This window comes from Pseudophryne corroboree, chromosome 5 (assembly GCF_028390025.1).
Source record: "Pseudophryne corroboree isolate aPseCor3 chromosome 5, aPseCor3.hap2, whole genome shotgun sequence".
Lineage (NCBI taxonomy): Eukaryota > Metazoa > Chordata > Amphibia > Anura > Myobatrachidae > Pseudophryne > Pseudophryne corroboree.
In genome coordinates this window covers 361,493,134-361,515,141 of record NC_086448.1, presented here as the reverse complement: position 1 = coordinate 361,515,141, position 22,008 = coordinate 361,493,134, and positions in this window count along the sequence as shown.

Here is a 22,008-nt window from a genome sequence, read left to right as displayed (position 1 = left end):
TGTGTTGCCTTTGTCAAGCTGTAATAAGTAGGGGTAAGGACGTTAACCACCTCGGAACATCCTCCCTTATACGTCACCTGCAGCGCATTCATCATAAGTCAGTGACAAGTTCAAAAACTTTGGGCGACAGCGGAAGCAGTCCACTGACCAGTAAATCCCTTCCTCTTGTAACCAAGCTCACGCAAACCACCCCACCAACTCCCTCAGTGTCAATTTCCTCCTTCCCCAGGAATGCCAATAGTCCTGCAGGCCATGTCACTGGCAATTCTGACGAGTCCTCTCCTGCCTGGGATTCCTCCGATGCATCTTTGCGTGTAACGCCTACTGCTGCTGGCGCTGCTGTTGTTGCTGCTGGGAGTCGATGGTCATCCCAGAGGGGAAGTCGTAAGACCACTTTTACTACTTCCACCAAGCAATTGACTGTCCAACAGTCCTTTGCGAGGAAGATGAAATATCACAGCAGTCATCCTGCTGCAAAGCGGATAACTGAGGCCTTGGCATCCTGGGCGGTGAGAAACGTGGTTCCGGTATCCATCATTACTGCAGAGCCAACTAGAGACTTGTTGGAGGTACTGTGTCCCCGGTACCAAATACCATCTAGGTTCCATTTCTCTTGGCAGGCGATACCGAAAATGTACACAGACCTCAGAAAAAGACTCACCAGTGTCCTAAAAAATGCAGTTGTACCCAATGTCCACTTAACCACGGACATGTGGACAAGTGGAGCAGGGCAGACTCAGGACTATATGACTGTGACAGCCCACTGGGTAGATGTATTGACTCCCGCCGCAAGAACAGCAGCGGCGGCACCAGTAGCAGCATCTCGCAAACGCCAACTCTTTCCTAGGCAGGCTACGCTTTGTATCACCGCTTTCCAGAATACGCACACAGCTGAAAACCTCTTACGGCAACTGAGGAAGATCATCGCAGAATGGCTTACCCCAATTGGACTCTCCTGTGGATTTGTGGCATCGGACAACGCCAGCAATATTGTGTGTGCATTAAATCTGGGCAAATTCCAGCACGTCCCATGTTTTGCACATACCTTGAATTTGGTGGTGCAGAATTATTTAAAAAACGAGAGGGGCGTGCAAGAGATGCTGTCGGTGGCCAGAAGAATTGCGGCACACTTTCGGCGTACAGGCACCACGTACAGAAGACTGGAGCACCACCAAAAACGCCTGAACCTGCCCTGCCATCATCTGAAGCAAGAAGTGGTAACGAGGTGGAATTCAACCCTCTATATGCTTCAGAGGTTGGAGGAGCAGCAAAAGGCCATTCAAGCCTATACAACTGAGCACGATATAGGAGGTGGAATGCACCTGTCTCAAGCGCAGTGGAGAATGATTTCAACGTTGTGCAAGGTTCTGCAACCTTTTGAACTTGCCACACGTGAAGTCAGTTCAGACACTGCCAGCCTGAGTCAGGTCATTCCCCTCATCAAGCTTTTGCAGAAGAAGCTGGAGACATTGAAGGAGGAGCTAACACAGAGCGATTCTGCTAGGCATGTGGGACTTGTGGATGGAGCCCTTAATTCGCTTAACAAGGATTCACGGGTGGTCAATCTGTTGAAATCAGAGCACTACATTTTGGCCACCGTGCTCGATCCTAGATTTAAAACCTACCTTGGATCTCTCTTTCCGGCAGACACAAGTCTGCTGGGGTTCAAAGAACTGCTGGTGAGAAAATTGTCAAGTCAAGCGGAACGCGACCTGTCAACATCTCCTCCTTCACATTCTCCCGCAACTGGGGGTGCGAGGAAAAGGCTCAGAATTCCGAGCCCACCCGCTGGCGGTGATGCAGGGCAGTCTGGAGCGACTGCTGATGCTGACATCTGGTCTGGACTAAAGGACCTGACAACGATTACGGACATGTCGTCTACTGTCACTGCATATGATTCTCTCCCCATTGAAAGAATGGTGGAGGATTATATGAGTGACCGCATCCAAGTAGGCACGTCAGACAGTCCGTACTTATACTGGCAGGAAAAAGAGGCAATTTGGAGGCCCTTGCACAAACTGGCTTTATTCTACCTAAGTTGCCCTCCCACAAGTGTGTACTCCGAAAGAGTGTTTAGTGCCGCCGCTCACCTTGTCAGCAATCGGCATACGAGGTTACATCCAGAAAATGTGGAGAAGATGATGTTCATTAAAATGTATTATAATCAATTCCTCCGTGGAGACATTCACCAGCAGCAATTGCCTCCACAAAGTACACAGGGAGCTGAGATGGTGGATTCCAGTGGGGACGAATTGATAATCTGTGAGGAGGGGGATGTACACGGTGATATATCGGAGGATGATGATGAGGTGGACATCTTGCCTCTGTAGAGCCAGTTTGTGCAAGGAGAGATTAATTGCTTCTTTTTTGGTGGGGGTCCAAACCAACCCGTCATTTCAGTCACAGTCGTGTGGCAGACCCTGTTACTGAAATGATGGGTTGGTTAAAGTGTGCATGTCCTGTTTATACAACATAAGGGTAAGTGGGAGGGCCCAAGGACAATTCCATCTTGCACCTCTTTTTTCTTTCATTTTTCTTTGCGTCATGTGCTGTTTGGGGAGTAGTTTTTGGAAGGGCCATCCTGCGTGACACTGCAGTGCCACTCCTAGATGGGCCAGGTGTTTGTGTCGGCCACTTGGGTCGCTTATCTTAGTCACACAGCTACCTCATTGCGCCTCTTTTTTTCTTTGCGTCATGTGCTGTTTGGGGGGTGTTTTTTGGAAGGGCCATCCTGCGTGACACTGCAGTGCCACTCCTAGATGGGCCAGGTGTTTGTGTCGGCCACTAGGGTCGCTTAGCTTACTCACACAGCTACCTCATTGCGCCTCTTTTTTTTCTTCTTTGCGTCATGTGCTGTTTGGGGGGTGTTTTTTGGAAGGGCCATCCTGCGTGACACTGCAGTGCCACTCCTAGATGGGCCAGGTGTTTGTGTCGGCCACTTGGGTCGCTGAGCTTAGTCATCCAGCGACCTCGGTGCAAATTTTAGGACTAAAATTAATATTGTGAGGTGTGAGGTGATTAGAATAGACTGAAAATGAGTGGAAATTATGGTTATTGAGGTTAATAATACTTTGGGATCAAAATGACCCCCAAATTCTATGATTTAAGCTGTTTTTTAGGGTTTTTTTAAAAAAAACACCCGAATCCAAAACACACCCGAATCCGACAAAAAAAATTCGGTGAGGTTTTGCCAAAACGCGTTCGAACCCAAAACACGGCCGCGGAACCGAACCCAAAACCAAAACACAAAACCCGAAAAATTTCCGGTGCTCATCACTAGTTCCTACGACACGTCTACTGTTTCTGGGGATGGTTCTGGACACAGACCAGAAAAGGGTGTTTCTCCCGGAGGAGAAAGCCAAGGAGTTGTCGTCTCTAGTCAGAGATCTCCTGAAACCAAAACAGGTCTCGGTGCATCACTGCACGCGAGTCCTGGGAAAAATGGTAGCTTCCTACGAAGCAATTCCATTCGGCAGGTTCCATGCAAGAATCTTTCAGTGGGATCTGTTGGACAAGTGGTCCGGATCCCATCTTCAGATGCATCGGCTGATAACCCTGTCTCCAAGGACCAGGGTGTCTCTGCTGTGGTGGCTGCAGAGTGCTCATCTTCTGGAGGGCCGCAGATTCGGCATACAGGACTGGGTCCTGGTGACCATGGATGCCAGCCTTCGAGGCTGGGGGGCAGTCACACAGGGAAGAAACTTCCAAGGGCTATGGTCAAGCCAGGAGATTTCCCTACACATAAATATTCTGGAACTAAGGGCCATCTACAATGCCCTAAGTCAGGCAAGACCCCTGCTTCAAAACCAGCCGGTACTGATCCAGTCAGACAACATCACGGCGGTCGCCCATGTAAACCGACAGGGCGGCACGAGAAGCAGGACGGCGATGGCAGAAGCCACAAGGAATCTCTGATGGGCGGAAAATCACGTGTTAGCACTGTCAGCAGTGTTCATTCCGGGAGTGGACAACTGGGAAGCAGACTTCCTCAGCAGGCACGACCTCCACCCGGGAGAGTGGGGACTTCATCCAGAAGTCTTTCAGCTGATTGTAAATTGCTGGGAACGGCCACAGGTGGACATGATGGCGTCCCGCCTCAACAAAAAGCTAGAAAGTTATTGCGCCAGGTCGAGAGACCCTCAGGCAATAGCTGTGGACGCTCTAGTGACACCGTGGGTGTACCAGTCGGTTTATGTGTTCCCTCCTCTTCCTCTCATACCCAAGGTACTGAGGATAATACGATGAAGAGGAGTAAGAACTATACTCATTGTTCCGGATTGGCCAAGAAGAGCTTGGTACCCAGAACTTCAAGAAATGATCTCAGAGGACCCATGGCCTCTGCCGCTCAGACAGGACCTGCTGCAGCAGGGGCCCTGTCTGTTCCAAGACTTACCGCGGCTGCGTTTGACGGCATGGCGGTTGAACGCCGGATCCTGAAGGAAAAGGGCATTCCGGAGGAAGTCATCCCTACGCTGATTCAAGCTAGGAAAGAAGTAACCGCAAACCATTATCACCGCATATGGCGAAAATATGTTGCGTGGTGTGAGGCCAGAAAGGCCCCAACGGAGGAATTTCAGCTGGGCCGTTTTCTGCACTTCCTACAGTCAGGGGTGACTATGGGCCTAAAATTGGGTTCCATTAAGGTCCAGATTTCGGCCCTATCGATTTTCTTCCAGAAAGAACTGGCTTCACTACCTGAAGTTCAGACATTTGTTAAGGGAGTGCTGCATATTCAGCCCCCTTTTGTGCCCCCAGTGGCACCTTGGGATCTCAACGTGGTGTTGAATTTCCTAAAGTCACATTGGTTTGAACCATTTAAAACCGTGGATTTAAAATATCTCACGTGGAAAGTGGTCATGCTGTTGGCCTTGGCTTCAGCTAGGCGTGTGTCAGAATTGGCGGCTTTATCGTATAAAAGCCCTTATCTGATTTTCCATATGGATAGGGCGGAATTGAGGACTCGTCCCCAATTTCTCCCAAAGGTGGTTTCTGGTTTTCATTTGAATCAGCCTATTGTGGTGCCTGCGGCTACTCGTGACTTGGAGGATTCCAAGTTGCTGGACGTAGTCCGGGCCCTAAAAATCTATGTTTCCAGGAAAGCTGGAGTCAGAAAGACTGACTCGCTATTTATCCTGCATGCACCCAACAAGTTGGGTGCGCCTGCTTCAAAGCAGACTATTGCTCGCTGGATCTGTAGCACGATTCAACTTGCACATTCTGCGGCTGGACTGCCGCATCCTAAATCTGTAAAAGCCCATTCCACGAGGAAGGTGGGCTCTTCTTGGGCGGCTGCCCGATGGGTCTCGGCTTTACAACTTTGCCGAGCAGCTACTTGGTCGGGGTCAAACACATTTGCTAAATTCTACAAGTTTGATACCCTGGCTGAGGAGGACCTAGGGTTCGCTCATTCGGTGCTGCAGAGTCATCCGCACTCTCCCGCCCGTTTGGGAGCTTTGGTATAATCCCCATGGTCCTTACGGAGTTCCCAGCATCCACTTAGGACGTTAGAGAAAATAAGATTTTACTCACCGGTAAATCTATTTCTCGTAGTCCGTAGTGGATGCTGGGCGCCCGTCCCAAGTGCGGATTGTCTGCAATACTTGTATATAGTTATTGGTTAACTAAAGGGTTATTGTTGAGCCATCTGTTGAGAGGCTCAGTTATATTTCATACTGTTAACTTGGTATAGTATCACGAGTTATACGGTGTGATTGGTGTGGCTGGTATGAGTCTTACCCGGGATTCCAAATCCTTTCCTTATTGTGTCAGCTCTTCCGGGCACAGTATCCTAACTGAGGTCTGGAGGAGGGTCATAGAGGGAGGAGCCAGTGCACACCAGGTAGTCCTAAAGCTTTCTTTAGTTGTGCCCAGTCTCCTGCGGAGCCGCTATTCCCCATGGTCCTTACGGAGTTCCCAGCATCCACTACGGACTACAAGAAATAGATTTACCGGTGAGTAAAATCTTATTTTTGTGTGTATGTCGACAAAGGTCGACATGGACACCATATAAGTGTACCGCGTCCCCTCGCATGGCTCGCTGCGCTCGCCATGCTTCGGGCAAACTATTATATTCCCCCTCCAGATCCACTGGGATGGTAAAGTATGAACAAGTCGGTTTCAATGAAAAAATCATGAAAAACTCATGTCGGGATTTTGACCTGTCGCCATTTTACATGTCGGTATTTTGACCTTGTCGATATTTTAAATGTCAGTATGTCGGGATTTTGACCCTGTCGGGATTTTGACTGTCGGTCAATTGCTGTCGGGATTTCAACCGTCGGGATTTTGATTGGAGGTAAATTGACTGCATCCCGGCCCTACACAGTGGGCGATATTACTGAAAGATATGAACGATCTCGTTCATTAATGAACGAGATACCGTTCATATCTTTCAGTGTAAAGGCACCAGTGATGAATGATGCGCGGCCCCGCGCTCGTCATTGTTGGTGCCCCGTCGCTTGTGCATGCAGGCCAATATGGAAGATCTCGTCCATATTTGCATGCACTGCTATGGAGCCGGGTGACGGGGGAGTGAAGAAACTTCACTCCCCCGTCACTACCCACCGCCGGGTCATGTTAACTGCAATGTCGACATCAGAATGTCGACATTGTTCAAACCTTCTAAATGTGCCACATCGGCATCCTTGAATGTCAATATGTTCACAGTGTCCACCATGTGAAATGTTGACAGTCTGAGGATGCCAGGGCTGTAACTAGGTGTGTGCGGAGGGGTCATCGCACATAGCACTGAAGGGTAGGGAGCACTGTTGGCAGCACTTGTCAGCTTGCCCCCTTTTTGAAGCCCAGCAACTCCTGACCGCCGCTGTATCCTACCTTCATGAACTTAACTTGATAGCTCTTTGTTATTCAGTCACACTGTGTCCTTTATTACATTTCAAGATGTTGACATACTGTACCTTGAATTCTAACCCACTGCCTTTGGCAATGCAGTCAGACACTCTATTCACTGAGCTGTCTTATCTTACATAGAAAGGTAGATAGATCTACGCTAGAGAATTCTATTTGAAGCTTACCTTGAACTTTGTGAAAAAATTATCAGCATTGAAGCTGAGCCGATCTATGTAGTATGTGGCTGGAAGAGATTGGATGTGTGGCTGCACATTACATAGATCTGCTCAATTGCAATGCTGATTATTTTTTTACAAAGTACAAGTAGCTTCATATTGTTAGACATCTTATAGGCCCTCATTCCGAGTTGTTCGCTCTGAGTTTTTCATCGCATCGCAGTGAGAATTCTCTTAGTGCGCATGCGCAATGTTCGCACTGCGACTGCGCCAAGTAACTTTACTATGATGAAAGTAAGTTTACTCACGGCATTTTCATCGCTCCGACGTTCGCATTGTGATTGACAGGAAATGGGTGTTACTGGGCGGATGCACGGCGTTTTAGGGGCGTGTGGCTGGAAACGCTACCGTTTCCGGAAAAAACGCAGGAGTGGCCGGAGAAACGGTGGGAGTGCCTGGGCGAACGCTGGGTGTGTTTATGACGTCAGCCAGGAACGAAAAGCACTGAACTGATCGCACAGGCAGAGTAAGTCTGAAGCTACTCAGAAACTGCTAACTCGTTTGTAATCGCAATATTGCGCGTACGTCGGTCGCAATTTTAAGAAGCTAAGATTCACTCCCAGTAGGCGGCGGCTTAGCGTGTGTAACTCTGCTACATTCGCCTTGCGAGCGAACAACTCGGAATGAGGGCCATAGTTTCTATGCAGGATCAAATAGACCAATGAGTAGGATGTTTGACTGAAATGCAACAAGTTATAGGTTTGAATTCTGTGCATGACAGTATTGAAATGTGTTATTTAATAAAAGGTATTGTAACTAAATAGCAGCAAGCTCCCAGTTAAGTGCACAAATGTGGTATAAAGAGGATAACAAAATGTGGGAAGGGGCATCATGCATGCACTTTCTCTGGGATCAATGTTGTGCCTCATGTCCTTATGTTCCTATTGGAAAAATGTGTGTGTGTGGGGGGGGCACAAATTCTCTTTCTGGCACAGGGCACCGAAAAGTCTAGTTGCGGCTCTGGTTGATGCCGATGAGGGTTCGGTGCGGCCAGTAGGGCTGGCTGGGAAGGGGGGGGTTGGGTTAGGCTGGAAAAATACCAGAACACCGCTGCTGAGACACTGCTGCAGGGACTCAGAAGGAGATGCTGCAGCCACCGAGATGAGGTAAGTCGCTGCTAGACTACCATGGACTACTGCCACTGATCCTGCCATGGTATGGCACTGATCCTATCATGGTATGCCACTGATCCTGTCATGGTATGCCACTGATCGGTATGCAGTTAAGGTGCCGGCAGTCAGGATGCCGACAGTCGGAATCCCGGTTAACAGTGGCTATTACCAGCGCTATCACTGTTGCTTCCTAGGAAGCAGCAGTGATAGCTAAACCAACCACACCTGAATGACCCCCATGGTTTGCCACCTTTTCTCTGACGTCCTAGTGGATGCTGGGAACTCCGTAAGGACCATGTGGAATAGACGGGCTTCGCAGGAGACTGGGCACTCTAAAAGAAAGATTAGGTACTATCTGGTGTGCACTGGCTCCTCCCTCTATGCCCCTCCTCCAGACCTCAGTTAGAATCTGTGCCCGGCCAGAGCTGGGTGCTCCTAGTGGGCTCTCCTGAGCTTGCTAGAAAGAAAGTATTTGTTAGGTTTTTTATTTTCAGTGAGATCTGCTGGCAACAGACTCACTGCTACGTGGGACTGAGGGGAGAGAAGCAAACCTACCTGCGTGCAGCTAGCTTGTGCTTCTTAGGCAACTGGACACCATTAGCTCCAGAGGGTTCGAACACAGGGCCTGACCTCGATCGTCCGTTCCCGGAGCCGCACCGCCTTCCCCCTTGCAGAGCCAGAAGACAGAAGAAGGAGATGAAATCGGCGGCAGAAGACTCCGGTCTTCATTAAGGTAGCGCACAGCACTGCAGCTGTGCGCCATTGCTCCCACAGCACACCACACACTCCGGTCACTGTAGGGTGCAGGGGGCTGGGGGGGGGGGGGCGCCCTGGGCAGCAATTATATTACCTTTTGGCTAAATATACACATAATACAGTCACCTAACTGTATATGTGTAAAAAACCCCGCCATTAAGTTAAAGAAAACGCGGGACAGAAGCCCGCCGCTGAGGGGGCGGGGCCTTCTTCCTCAGCACACCAGCGCCATTTTCCCTTCACAGCTCCGCTGGAAGCACGCTCCCCAGGCTCTCCCCTGCAGTATCTAGGTACAAGACGGGTTAAAAAGAGAGGGGGGGCACATAAATTTAGGCGCAAATCGATACAAACAAGCAGCTATTGGGAAAATCACTTATTAGCAGTGTAAATCCCTGTGTTATATAGCGCTGTGGTGTGTGCTGGCATACTCTCTCTCTGTCTCCCCAAAGGACTTTGTGGGGTCCTGTCCTCAGTCTGAGCATTGCCTGTGTGTGTGCGGTGTGTCGGTACGGCTGTGTCGACATGTTTGATGAGGAGGGTTACGTGGAGGCGGAGCAGGGGCAGATACACGTGGTGTCGCCCCCGACGGGGCCGACACCTGATTGGATGGATATGTGGAAGGTCTTAACCGACAGTGTCAACTCCTTACATAAAAGGTTTGATGACGCAGCAGCCTTGGGACAGCCGGGGTCTCAGCCCGCGCCTGCCCAGGCGACTCAGAAGCCGTCAGGGGCTCATAAACGCCCGCTAGCTCTGATGGTAGACACAGATGTCGACACGGAGTCTGACTCCAGTGTGAATGAGGATGAGACAAATGTTCAGTCTACAAAAGCCACCTGATGCATGATTACTGCAATGAAAGATGTATTGCACATTTCTGATATTAACCCGGTTACCACCAAAAGGGGTATTATGTTTGGGGAGAAAAAGCAGCCAGTGACTTTTCTCTGACGTCCTAGTGGATGCTGGGACTCCGTAAGGACCATGGGGAATAGCGGCTCCGCAGGAGACAGGGCACAAAATAAAAGCTTAAGGATCAGGTGGTGTGCACTGGCTCCTCCCCCTATGACCCTCCTCCAAGCCTCAGTTAGATTTTTGTGCCCGGCCGAGAAGGGTGCAATCTAGGTGGCTCTCCTGAGCTGCTTAGAATAAAAGTTTAGTTAGGTTTTTTTATTTTCAGTGAGTCCTGCTGGCAACAGGCTCACTGCATCGTGGGACTAAGGGGAGAAGAAACGGACTCACCTGAGTGCAGAGTGGATCGGGTTTCTTAGGCTACTGGACACTAGCTCCAGAGGGACGATCACAGGTTCAGCCTGGATGCGTCACCGGAGCCGCGCCGCCGTCCCCCTTACAGAGCCAGAAGAGACGAAGAGGTCCGGTGAAATCGGCGGCAGAAGACATCCTGTCTTCAGACTAAGGTAGCGCACAGCACCGCAGCTGTGCGCCATTGCTCTCAGCACACTTCACACTCCGGTCACTGAGGGTGCAGGGCGCTGGGGGGGGAGCGCCCTGAGACGCAATATAACAGAATACCTTAGGTGGCAAAACAGAATACATCACATATAGCTCCTGGGCTATATGGATGTATTTTAATCCCCTGCCATTTTACACAAAAAAGCGGGAGATAAGGACGTCGTGAAGGGGCGGAGCCTATCTCCTCAGCACACAAGCGCCATTTTCCCTCACAGCTCCGCTGGAAGGACGGCTCCCTGACTCTCCCCTGCAGTCCTGCTTCAGAATCAGGGTAAAAAAGAGAAGGGGGGGCACGTTTGGCAGCAAATAAATATATTAACAGCAGCTATAAGGGAGTAACACTTATATAAGGTTATCCCTGTATATATATATAGCGCTGGGTGTGTGCTGGCAGACTCTCCCTCTGTCTCTCCAAAGGGCTAAGTGGGGTCCTGCCCTCTATCAGAGCATTCCCGGTGTGTGTGCTGTGTGTCGGTACGCGTGTGTCGACATGTATGAGGAGGAAAATTATGTGGAGGCGGAGCAGTTGCCTGTGTTGGTGATGTCACCCCCTAGGGAGTCGACACCTGACTGGATGATTGTATTTAAACAATTAAGTGATAATGTCAGCAATTTGCAAAAAACTGTTGACGACATGAGACAGCCGGCAAATCAATTAGTGCCTGTCCAGGCGTCTCAGACACCGTCAGGGGCGCTAAAACGCCCGTTACCTCAGTGGGTCGACACAGACCCTGACACAGATACTGAGTCTAGTGTCGACGGTGACGAGACAAACGTAATGTCCAGTAGGGCCACACGTTACATGATCACGGCAATGAAAGAGGCATTGAACCTTTCTGACACTACAAGTACCACAAAGAAGGGTATTATGTGGGGTGAGAAAAAACTACCAATATTTTTTCCTGAGTCAGAGGAAATAAATGAGGTGTGTGAAAAAGCGTGGGTTTCCCCCGATAAAAAACAGCTAATTTCTAAAAAATTATTAGCATTATATCCTTTCCCGCCAGAGGTTAGGGCGCGTTGGGAAACACCCCCTAGGGTAGATAAGGCGCTCACACGTTTATCAAAACAAGTAGCGTTACCGTCTCCTGATACGGCTACCCTCAAAGAACCAGCTGATAGAAGGCTGGAAAATATCCTAAAAAGTATATACACACATACTGGTGTTATACTGCGACCAGCAATCGCCTCAGCCTGGATGTGCAGTGCTGGAGTCGCATGGTCGGATTCCCTGACCGAGAATATTGATACCCTGGATAGGGACAATATTTTGTTAACTATAGAACATTTAAAGGATGCATTACTATATATGCGTGATGCACAGAGGGATATTTGCACCCTGGCATCAAGAGTAAGTGCTATGTCCATCTCTGCCAGAAGAGCGTTATGGACGCGACAGTGGTCAGGGGATGCGGATTCCAAACGGCACATGGAAGTATTGCCGTATAAAGGGGAGGAGTTATTTGGGGCTGGTCTATCGGACCTGGTGGCCACGGCAACGGCTGGAAAATCCACCTTTTTACCCCAGGTCACTCCACATCAGCAGAAAAAGACACCGTCTTTTCAAACTCAGTCCTTTCGTTCCCATAAGTACAAGCGAGCAAAAGGCCATTCTTTTCTGCCCCGGGGCAGAGGAAGAGGAAAAAGACTGCACCATGCAGCCGCTTCACAGGAGCAGAAGCCCTCCCCTGCTTCTGCCAAGTCTTCAGCATGACGCTGGGGCTTTACAAGCAGACTCAGATATGGTGGGGGCCCGTCTCAAGAATTTCAACGCGCAGTGGGCTCACTCGCAAGTGGATCCCTGGATTCTACAGGTAGTATCGCAGGGGTACAAACTGGAATTCGAGGCGTTTCCCCCTCGTCGTTTCCTGAAGTCTGCTTTACCAAAGTCTCCCTCCGACAGGGAGGCAGTTTTGGAAGCCATTCACAAGCTGTATTCCCAGCAGGTGATAATCAAGGTACCCCTCCTGCAACAAGGAAAGGGGTATTATTCCACGCTGTTTGTGGTACCGAAGCCGGACGGCTCGGTGAGACCAATTTTAAATCTGAAATCCTTGAACACTTACATAAAAAGGTTCAAATTCAAGATGGAGTCACTCAGAGCAGTGATAGCAAACCTGGAAGAAGGGGACTATATGGTGTCTCTGGACATCAAAGATGCTTATCTCCACGTCCCGATATACCCTTCTCACCAAGGGTACCTCAGGTTTGTAGTACAAAACTGTCATTATCAGTTTCAGACGCTGCCGTTTGGATTGTCCACGGCACCTCGGGTCTTTACCAAGGTAATGGCCGAAATGATGATTCTTCTACGAAGAAAAGGCATTTTAATTATCCCTTACTTGGACGATCTCCTGATAAGGGCAAGATCCAGGGAACAGTTAGAAGTCGGAGTAGCACTATCTCAGGTAGTGTTACGTCAGCACGGGTGGATTCTAAATATTCCAAAATCGCAGCTGATTCCAACGACACGTCTACTGTTCCTAGGAATGATTCTGGACACAGTCCAGAAGAAGGTGTTTCTCCCGGAGGAGAAGGCCAGGGAGTTATCCGAGCTAGTCAGGAACCTCCTAAAACCAGGACAGGTCTCAGTGCATCAGTGCACGAGGGTCCTGGGGAAAATGGTGGCTTCTTACGAAGCGATTCCATTCGGAAGATTCCATGCAAGAACATTTCAGTGGGATCTACTGGACAAATGGTCCGGATCGCATCTGCAGATGCATCAGCGGATAACCCTGTCGCCAAGGACAAGGGTGTCTCTCCTGTGGTGGCTGCAGAGTGCTCATCTACTAGAGGGCCGCAGATTTGGCATTCAGGATTGGATCCTGGTAACCACGGATGCCAGCCTGAGAGGCTGGGGAGCAGTCACACAGGGAAGGAATTTCCAGGGCCTGTGGTCAAGCTTGGAAACGTCTCTTCATATAAACATTCTGGAACTAAGGGCCATTTACAATGCCCTAAGTCAAGCAAAACCTCTGCTTCAGGGTCAGGCGGTGTTGATCCAATCGGACAACATCACGTCAGTCGCCCACGTAAACAGACAGGGCGGCACGAGAAGCAGGAGGGCAATGGCAGAAGCTGCAAGGATTCTTCGCTGGGCGGAAAATCATGTGATAGCACTGTCAGCAGTATTCATTCCGGGAGTGGACAACTGGGAAGCAGACTTCCTCAGCAGACACGACCTTCACCCGGGAGAGTGGGGACTTCACCCAGAAGTCTTCCACCTGATTGTAAACCGTTGGGAAAAACCAAAGGTGGACATGATGGCGTCACGTCTAAACAAAAAACTGGACAGATATTGCGCCAGGTCAAGGGACCCTCAGGCAATAGCAGTGGACGCTCTGGTAACGCCGTGGGTGTACCAGTCAGTGTATGTGTTCCCTCCTCTGCCTCTCATACCAAAAGTACTGAGAATCATAAGAAGGAGAGGAGTAAGAACTATACTCGTGGTTCCGGATTGGCCAAGACGGACTTGGTACCCGGAACTTCAAGAGATGCTCACGGACGAACCGTGGCCTCTACCTCTAAGAAAGGACCTGCTACTGCAGGGGCCTTGTCTGTTCCAGGACTTACCGCGGCTGCGTTTGACGGCATGGCGGTTGAACGCCGGATCCTGAGGGAAAAAGACATTCCAGAAGAAGTCATCCCTACTCTGGTCAAAGCCAGGAAGGACGTAACCGCAAAACATTATCACCGCATTTGGCGTAAATATGTTGCGTGGTGTGAGGCCAAGAAGGCCCCTACAGAGGAATTTCAACTGGGTCGTTTCCTTCATTTCCTGCAAACAGGACTGTCTATGGGCCTAAAATTAGGGTCCATTAAGGTTCAAATTTCGGCCCTGTCGATTTTCTTCCAGAAAGAACTGGCTTCAGTACCTGAAGTTCAGACATTTGTAAAAGGGGTGCTGCACATACAGCCTCCTTTTGTGCCTCCAGTGGCACCTTGGGATCTCAATGTGGTGTTGAGTTTTCTAAAGTCACATTGGTTTGAACCACTTTCCACTGTGGACTTAAAATATCTCACATGGAAGGTGTCGATGCTGTTAGCCTTGGCTTCAGCCAGGCGTGTGTCAGAATTGGCGGCTTTATCATATAAAAGCCCTTACTTAATTTTTCATTCTGACAGGGCGGAATTGAGGACTCGTCCTCAATTTCTACCTAAGGTGGTTTCTGCATTTCACATGAACCAACCTATTGTGGTACCTGCGGCTACCAGGGACTTAGAGGACTCTAAGTTGCTTGACGTTGTCAGGGCCTTGAAAATATATGTTTCCAGGACGGCTGGAGTCAGAAAATCTGACTCGCTGTTTATCCTGTATGCACCCAACAAGCTGGGTGCTCCTGCTTCTAAGCAGACGATTGCTCGTTGGATTTGTAGTACAATTCAGCTTGCACATTCTGTGGCAGGATTGCTACAGCCAAAATCAGTAAAAGCCCATTCCACAAGGAAAGTGGGCTCATCTTGGGCGGCTGCCCGAGGGGTCTCGGCTTTACAACTTTGCCGAGCAGCTACTTGGTCAGGGGCAAACACGTTTGCTAAATTCTACAAATTTGATACCCTGGCTGAGGAGGACCTGGAGTTCTCTCATTCGGTGCTGCAGAGTCATCCGCACTCTCCCGCCCGTTTGGGAGCTTTGGTATAATCCCCATGGTCCTTACGGAGTCCCAGCATCCACTAGGACGTCAGAGAAAATAAGATTTTACTTACCGATAAATCTATTTCTCGTAGTCCGTAGTGGATGCTGGGCGCCCATCCCTAGTGCGGATTGTCTGCAATACTTGTATATAGTTATTGTTACAAAGATTCGGGTTATTATTGTTGTGAGCCATCTTTTCAGAGGCTCCTTTGCGTTTATCATACTGTTAACTGGGTTCAGATCACAAGTTGTACGGTGTGATTGGTGTGGCTGGTATGAGTCTTACCCGGGATTCAATATCCTTCCTTATTATGTACGCTCGTCCGGGCACAGTATCCTAACTGAGGCTTGGAGGAGGGTCATAGGGGGAGGAGCCAGTGCACACCACCTGATCCTTAAGCTTTTATTTTGTGCCCTGTCTCCTGCGGAGCCGCTATTCCCCATGGTCCTTACGGAGTCCCAGCATCCACTACGGACTACGAGAAATAGATTTATCGGTAAGTAAAATCTTATTTTCCCCCATCTGATGAATTAAATGATTTGTGTGAAGAAGCGTGGAGTTCCCCTGATAAGAAACTAGTGATTTCTAAGAGGTTACTGATGGCGTACCCTTTCCCGCCAACGGATAGGTTACGTTGGGAAACATCCCCTAGGGTGGACAAGGAGCTAACACGCTTATCTAAAAGGGTGGCACTGCCGTCTCAGGATACGGCCGCCCTAAAGGATCCTGCGGATAGAAAGCAGGAAGCTATCCTGAAGTCTGTGTATACACACTCTGGTACTCTACTGAGACCTGCTATTGCTTCAGCCTGGATGTGTAGTGCTGCAGCAGCATGGGCTGATACCCTGTCAGACAACATTCATTCCCTCGACAGGGATACTATTTTGCTAACCATCGAACATATAAAAGACGTTGTCTTATATATGCGGGATGCACAGAGGGACATTTGCCTGCTGGCATCTAGAATTAATGCAATGTCCATTTCTGCCAGGAGAGTATTATGGACTCGGCAGTGGCAGGTGATGAAGATTCTAAAAAACACATGGAGGTTTGGCCTTATAAGGGTGAGGAACTATTTGGGGACGGTCTCTCGGACCTCGTATCCACAGCAACTGCTGGGAAGTCGACTTTTTTGCCTCAGGTTCCCTCACAGCCTAAGAAAGCACCGTATTATCAAATGCAGTCCTTTCGGCCTCAGAAAGGCAAGCGGGTCAGAGGATCATCCTTTCTGGCCACAAGTGGATCTATGGGTTGTACAAATTGTATCTCAGGGATACAAGCTGGAGTTCGAGGCGACTCCCCCTCGCCGTTACCTCAAATCAGCCTTGCCAGCTGCTCCCAGGGAAAGGGAGGTAGTACTGGCGGCAATTCACAAGCTGTACCTCCAGCAGGTGATAATCAAGGTCCCCCTCCTTCAACAGGGCAGGGGTTACTATTCCACAATGTTTGTGGTACCGAAACCGGACGGTTCGGTGAGACCCATCCTGAATTTAAAATCCTTGAACACTTATATAAAGAAGTTCAAGTTCAAAATTGAATCGCTCAGGGCGGTTATTGCAAGCCTGGAAGAGGGGGATTTTATGGTGTCGCTGGACATCAAGGATGCTTACTTGCATGTCCCCATTTTCCCACCTCACCAGGAGTACCTCAGGTATGTGGTACAGAACTGTCATTACCAATTCCAGACGTTGCCGTTTGGTCTCTCCACGGCTCCAAGAATATTTACCAAGGTAATGGCCGAAATGATGATACTCCTTCGAAGAAAGGGAGTTATAATTATCCCGTACTTGGACGATCTCCTAATAAAGGCGAGGTCCAAAGAGCAGTTGTTGGTCAGCGTAGCACTCTCTCAGGAAGTGTTGCAACAGCACGGCTGGATTCTGAATATCCCAAAGTCGCAGCTGATCCCTACGACGCATCTGCTTTTCCTGGGAATGATTCTGGACACAGAACAGAAGAAGGTGTTTCTCCCAGAGGAGAAGGCCCAGGAATTGTCATCTCTGGTCAGGGACCTCCTGAAACCGAAACAGGTGTCGGTGCATCACTGCACGCGAGTCCTGGGAAAGATGGTGGCTTCTTACGAAGCAATTCCCTTCGGCAGGTTCCATGCAAGGATCTTTTAGTGGGATCTGTTGGACAAATGGTCCGGATCGCATCTTCAGATGCATCGGTTGATCACCCTGTCCCCAAGGGCCAGGGTGTCTCTGCTGTGGTGGCTGCAGAGTGCTCATCTTCTCGAGGGACACAGGCTCGGCATACAGGACTGGATCCTGGTGACCACGGATGCAAGCCTCCGAGGATGGGGGGCAGTCACTCAGGGAAGAAACTTCCAGGGACAGTGGTCAAGTCTGGAGACTTCTCTACACATAAATATATTGGAACTAAGGGCCATCTACAACGCCCTGAGTCAAGCAGAGCCCCTGCTTCAAAACCAATCTGTACTGATTCAGTCAGACAACATCACGGCGGTCGCCCATGTAAACCGCCAGGGCGGCACAAGAAGCAGGATGGCAATGGCAGAAGCCACAAGGATTCTTCGATGGGCGGAGAATCACGTGCTAGCACTGTCAGCAGTGTTCATTCCGGGAGTGAACAACTGGGAAGCAGACTTCCTCAGCAGGCACGACCTCCACCCGGGAGAGTGGGGACTTCATCAAGAAGTCTCCACACAGATTGTAAATCGTTGGGAACTGCCACAGGTGGACATGATGGCGTCCCGCCTCAACAAAAAGCTAAAAAAATATTGCGCCAGGTCAAGGGACCCTCAGGCGATAGCTGTGGACGCACTAGTGACACCGTGGGTGTACCAGTCGGTTTATGTGTTCCCTCCTCTTCCTCTCATACCCAAGGTACTGAGGATAGTAAGAAAGAGAGGAGTAAGAACTATACTCATCGTTCCGGATTGGCCAAGAAGAACTTGGTACCCAGAACTACAAGAAATGATCTCAGAGGACCCATGGCCTCTGCCTCTCAGACAGGACCTGTTACAGCAGGGGCCCTGTCTGTACCAAGACTTACCGCGGCTGCGTTTGACGGCATGGCGGTTGAACGCCGGATCCTAGCGGAAAAGGGCATTCCGGATGAAGTTATTCCTACGCTGATAAAGGCTAGGAAAGACGTGACAGCAAAACATTATCACCGTATATGGCGAAAATATATTGCGTGGTGTGAGGCCAGGAAGGCCCCTACAGAGGAATTCCAGCTGGGTCGATTCCTGCACTTCCTACAGTCAGGAGTGACTATGGGCCTAAAATTAGGTTCCATAAAGGTCCAGATTTCGGCCCTATCTATTTTCTTTCAAAAAGAACTGGCTTCACTGCCTGAAGTTCAGACGTTTGTTAAGGGAGTGCTGCATATTCAGCCCCCTTTTGTGCCTCCAGTGGCACCTTGGGATTTTAACATTGTGTTGGATTTCCTGAAATCACACTGGTTTGAGCCACTTAAGACCGTGGAGCTAAAGTATCTCACGTGGAAGGTGGTCATGCTGTTGGCCTTGGCTTCAGCTAGACGTGTGTCAGAATTGGCGGCTTTGTCATGTAAAAGCCCGTATCTGATCTTCCATATGGACAGGGCAGAATTGAGGACTCGTTCCCAATTTCTCCCAAAGGTGGTATCAGCGTTTCATTTGAACCAACCTATTGTGGTGCCTGCGGCTACTCGGGACTTGGAGGCTTCCAAGTTGCTGGACGTAGTCAGGGCTTTGAAAATCTATGTAGCCAGGACGGCTGGAGTCAGGAAAACTGACTCGCTGTTTATCCTGCATGCACCCAACAAACTGGGTGCTCCGGCTTCAAAGCAAACTATTGCGCGCTGGATCTGTAACACGATTCAGCAAGCTCATTCTGCGGCAGGGTTACCGCATCCTAAATCAGTAAAAGCCCATTCCACAAGGAAGGTGGGCTCTTCTTGGGCGGCTGCCCGAGGGGTCTCGGCTTTACAGCTTTGCCGAGCTGCTACTTGGTCGGGTTCAAACACATTTGCTAAGTTCTACAAGTTTGATACCCTGGCTGAGGAGGACCTTGCCTTTGCTCATTCGGTGCTGCAGAGTCAACCGCACTCTCCCGCCCGTTTGGGAGCTTTGGTATAATCCCCATGGTCCTTACGGAGTTCCCAGCATCCACTAGGACGTCAGAGAAAATAAGAATTTACTCACTGGTAATTCTATTTCTCGTAGTCCGTAGTGGATGCTGGGCGCCCGTCCCAAGTGCGGACTCTCTGCAATACATGTATATAGTTATTGCTTAACTAAAGGGTTATTGTTATGAGCCATCTGTTACTGAGGCTCAGTTGTTGTTCATACTGTTAACTGGGTATGGTTATCACAAGTTATACGGTGTGATTGGTGTGGCTGGTATGAGTCTTACCCTGGATTCCAAATCCTTTCCTTGTTGTGTCAGCTCTTCCGGGCACAGTTTCCTTAACTGAGGTCTGGAGGAGGGGCATAGAGGGAGGAGCCAGTGCACACCAGATAGTACCTAATCTTTCTTTTAGAGTGCCCAGTCTCCTGCGGAGCCCGTCTATTCCCCATGGTCCTTACGGAGTTCCCAGCATCCACTACGGACTACGAGAAATAGAATTACCGGTGAGTAAATTCTTATTTTTAACATGTCAATTTATCAAATGTCTGCCCTGCTGTGCTGCCCTAGGAATGGTAAGTACTTTTATTGTAATTTGTAATCTGAGCTCAGCTGCAAAACAGTAAACCACACAAGAGATACAAATAAGAAATTAGTATCATACTGTGCGCTGTGGCTTTATCACCTGAACACGGAGGGTACTATGAATACACGTATAAAAATCAACACAGTACTAACCTTTAAAAATCCCTGTTCCTTAGGTAGGGCCTAATTCAGACCTGATTGCTTCTTTACGAATTTGCAGAGGTTTGCGATCAGATAGTCACCTCCCAGACAAACAAAGGGGGTAATTCCAAGTTGATCGCAGCAGGAAGTTTTTTAGCAGTTGGGCAAAACCATGTGCACTGCAGGGGGGCAGATGTAACATGTGCAGAAAGAGTTAGATTTGGGTGGGTTATTTTATTTCTGTGCAGGGTAAATACTGGCTGCTTTATTTTTACACTGCAAATTAGATTGTAGATTGAACACACCACACCCAAATCTATCTCTCTCTGCACATGTTAAATCTGCCTCCCCTGCAGTGCACATGGTTTTGCCCAACTGCTAAAAAAATTCCTGCTGCGATCAACTTGGAATTACCCCCAAAGTACATACCCACCCCGCGCAAGTCTGCATATGCTGTGTGAAAAGCTTTGCAAATGAATGCCAGTCAGCTGCACATCCGTTCGCAACTCACTCACCATCTAATGTTTTTTACAGTCTGTGCAGTCTGTGTGTTGCCAAGGACTTACTCCTACAGTGTGATAGAAACAGGCTGTTCGGGCTGGTGCCAACGTCACACAGCCTCCCTGAAAACGCTTGGGAACGCCTGCATTTTTACTGACACTCCCAGAAAACAGGCAGTTACCACCCCCGAACGTCCGCTTCCTGTGAAATAACTTGCGTACGCCAAGCGATCACAAAAGACACAGGATTTTTACACAGTTTGGCCTTGTGCGTGCGCACTACAATCCGTACACATGTGCAGTCAATCGATAATCGTCCGCCTTGCGAATTCGCACAACAGTGATCAGGTCTGAATTACCCCCTTAATTCCTTCAGTCTCTCAACATGTGTATGGAATACATACCATTTACTGGCGGACGGGATGCCGGCTGTCAATATCCCGACAGCAGCATCCCATCCGCCAGAATGCCGGCAGCGGAGCAAACATTAGGAGTCCCCTTGCGGGCTTGCTGCACTATAGGTGTAGTGGACACATACACGAGTGTTAATAGCTCTGGTGGGTCGGGATTCCAGCTGTCCGTATTGCCAGCTGTTGGGATTTCGGCATTGGTACTCTGTACGCCGGGATCCCGACACCTGCCATTTTAACTGCAACCCATGTGTATATGTAACAAATGTATTATATATTTATTATATAGAAAAAAAATATAAAATGAAATCCAATATCCAATAATGGTAGATATACACGGTCAAGTCACATTATTATGACCATCAGCTAATAGCCAGAGTAACCGCCGTGTGCAGCATGGATAGCAGCCAGACGGGCTGAACTGTTGTTTTAGACACATATGGTAGCCCCCAGGTTTATTTTGACAGTGTGCTGACAATGTACCGTGTCAGTCACACCTTCGTAGCCGACATGCACCTCTCACATCAATGACATGTGGTGCTGCCCAGTTTCCACGTTGGTTATTCACAATGGTGCCATTTGTCCAGGCACGATACACCTTCATCACAGCAGCATGCGAACAGTTCACAAACTGCGCTGTTTCAGAAAAACTGCCACCCTTTGCACAACAGCCGATAATCATCCCTTTTTGCAACTCGGATAAATCGCCCCTTACCCATGACAGCAACTAGTGATATGTGTGCAGACAGCCTACCGCACACCTTATATACCTACCAAACCAGCGCACGACACGCAACGTACTTCATGTGCTACACGCTGCCAATGTCAAATGTAGGAGATGGTCACAATAATGTGACGACTTTGTATAATAACAAGGGTGGTCATTCCGAGTTAATCGCTCGCTAGCTGTTTTTAGCAGCCAAGCAAACGCTATGCCGCCTCCCACTGGGAGTGTATTTTAGCTTAGCAGAAGTGCGAACGAAAGGATCGCAGAGCGGATACAAAGTTTTTTTGTGCAGTTTCAGAGTAGCTCTAGACCTACTCAGCGCTTGTGATTACTTCAGACTGTTCAGTTCCTGTTTTGACGTCACAAACACACCCTGAGTTCGCCCAGCCACGCCTGCGTTTTTCCTGGCACGCCTGCATTTTTTCGAACACTCCCTGAAAATGGTCAGTTGACACCCAGAAACGCCCACTTCATGTCACTCTGCGGCAAGCAATGCGACTGAAATG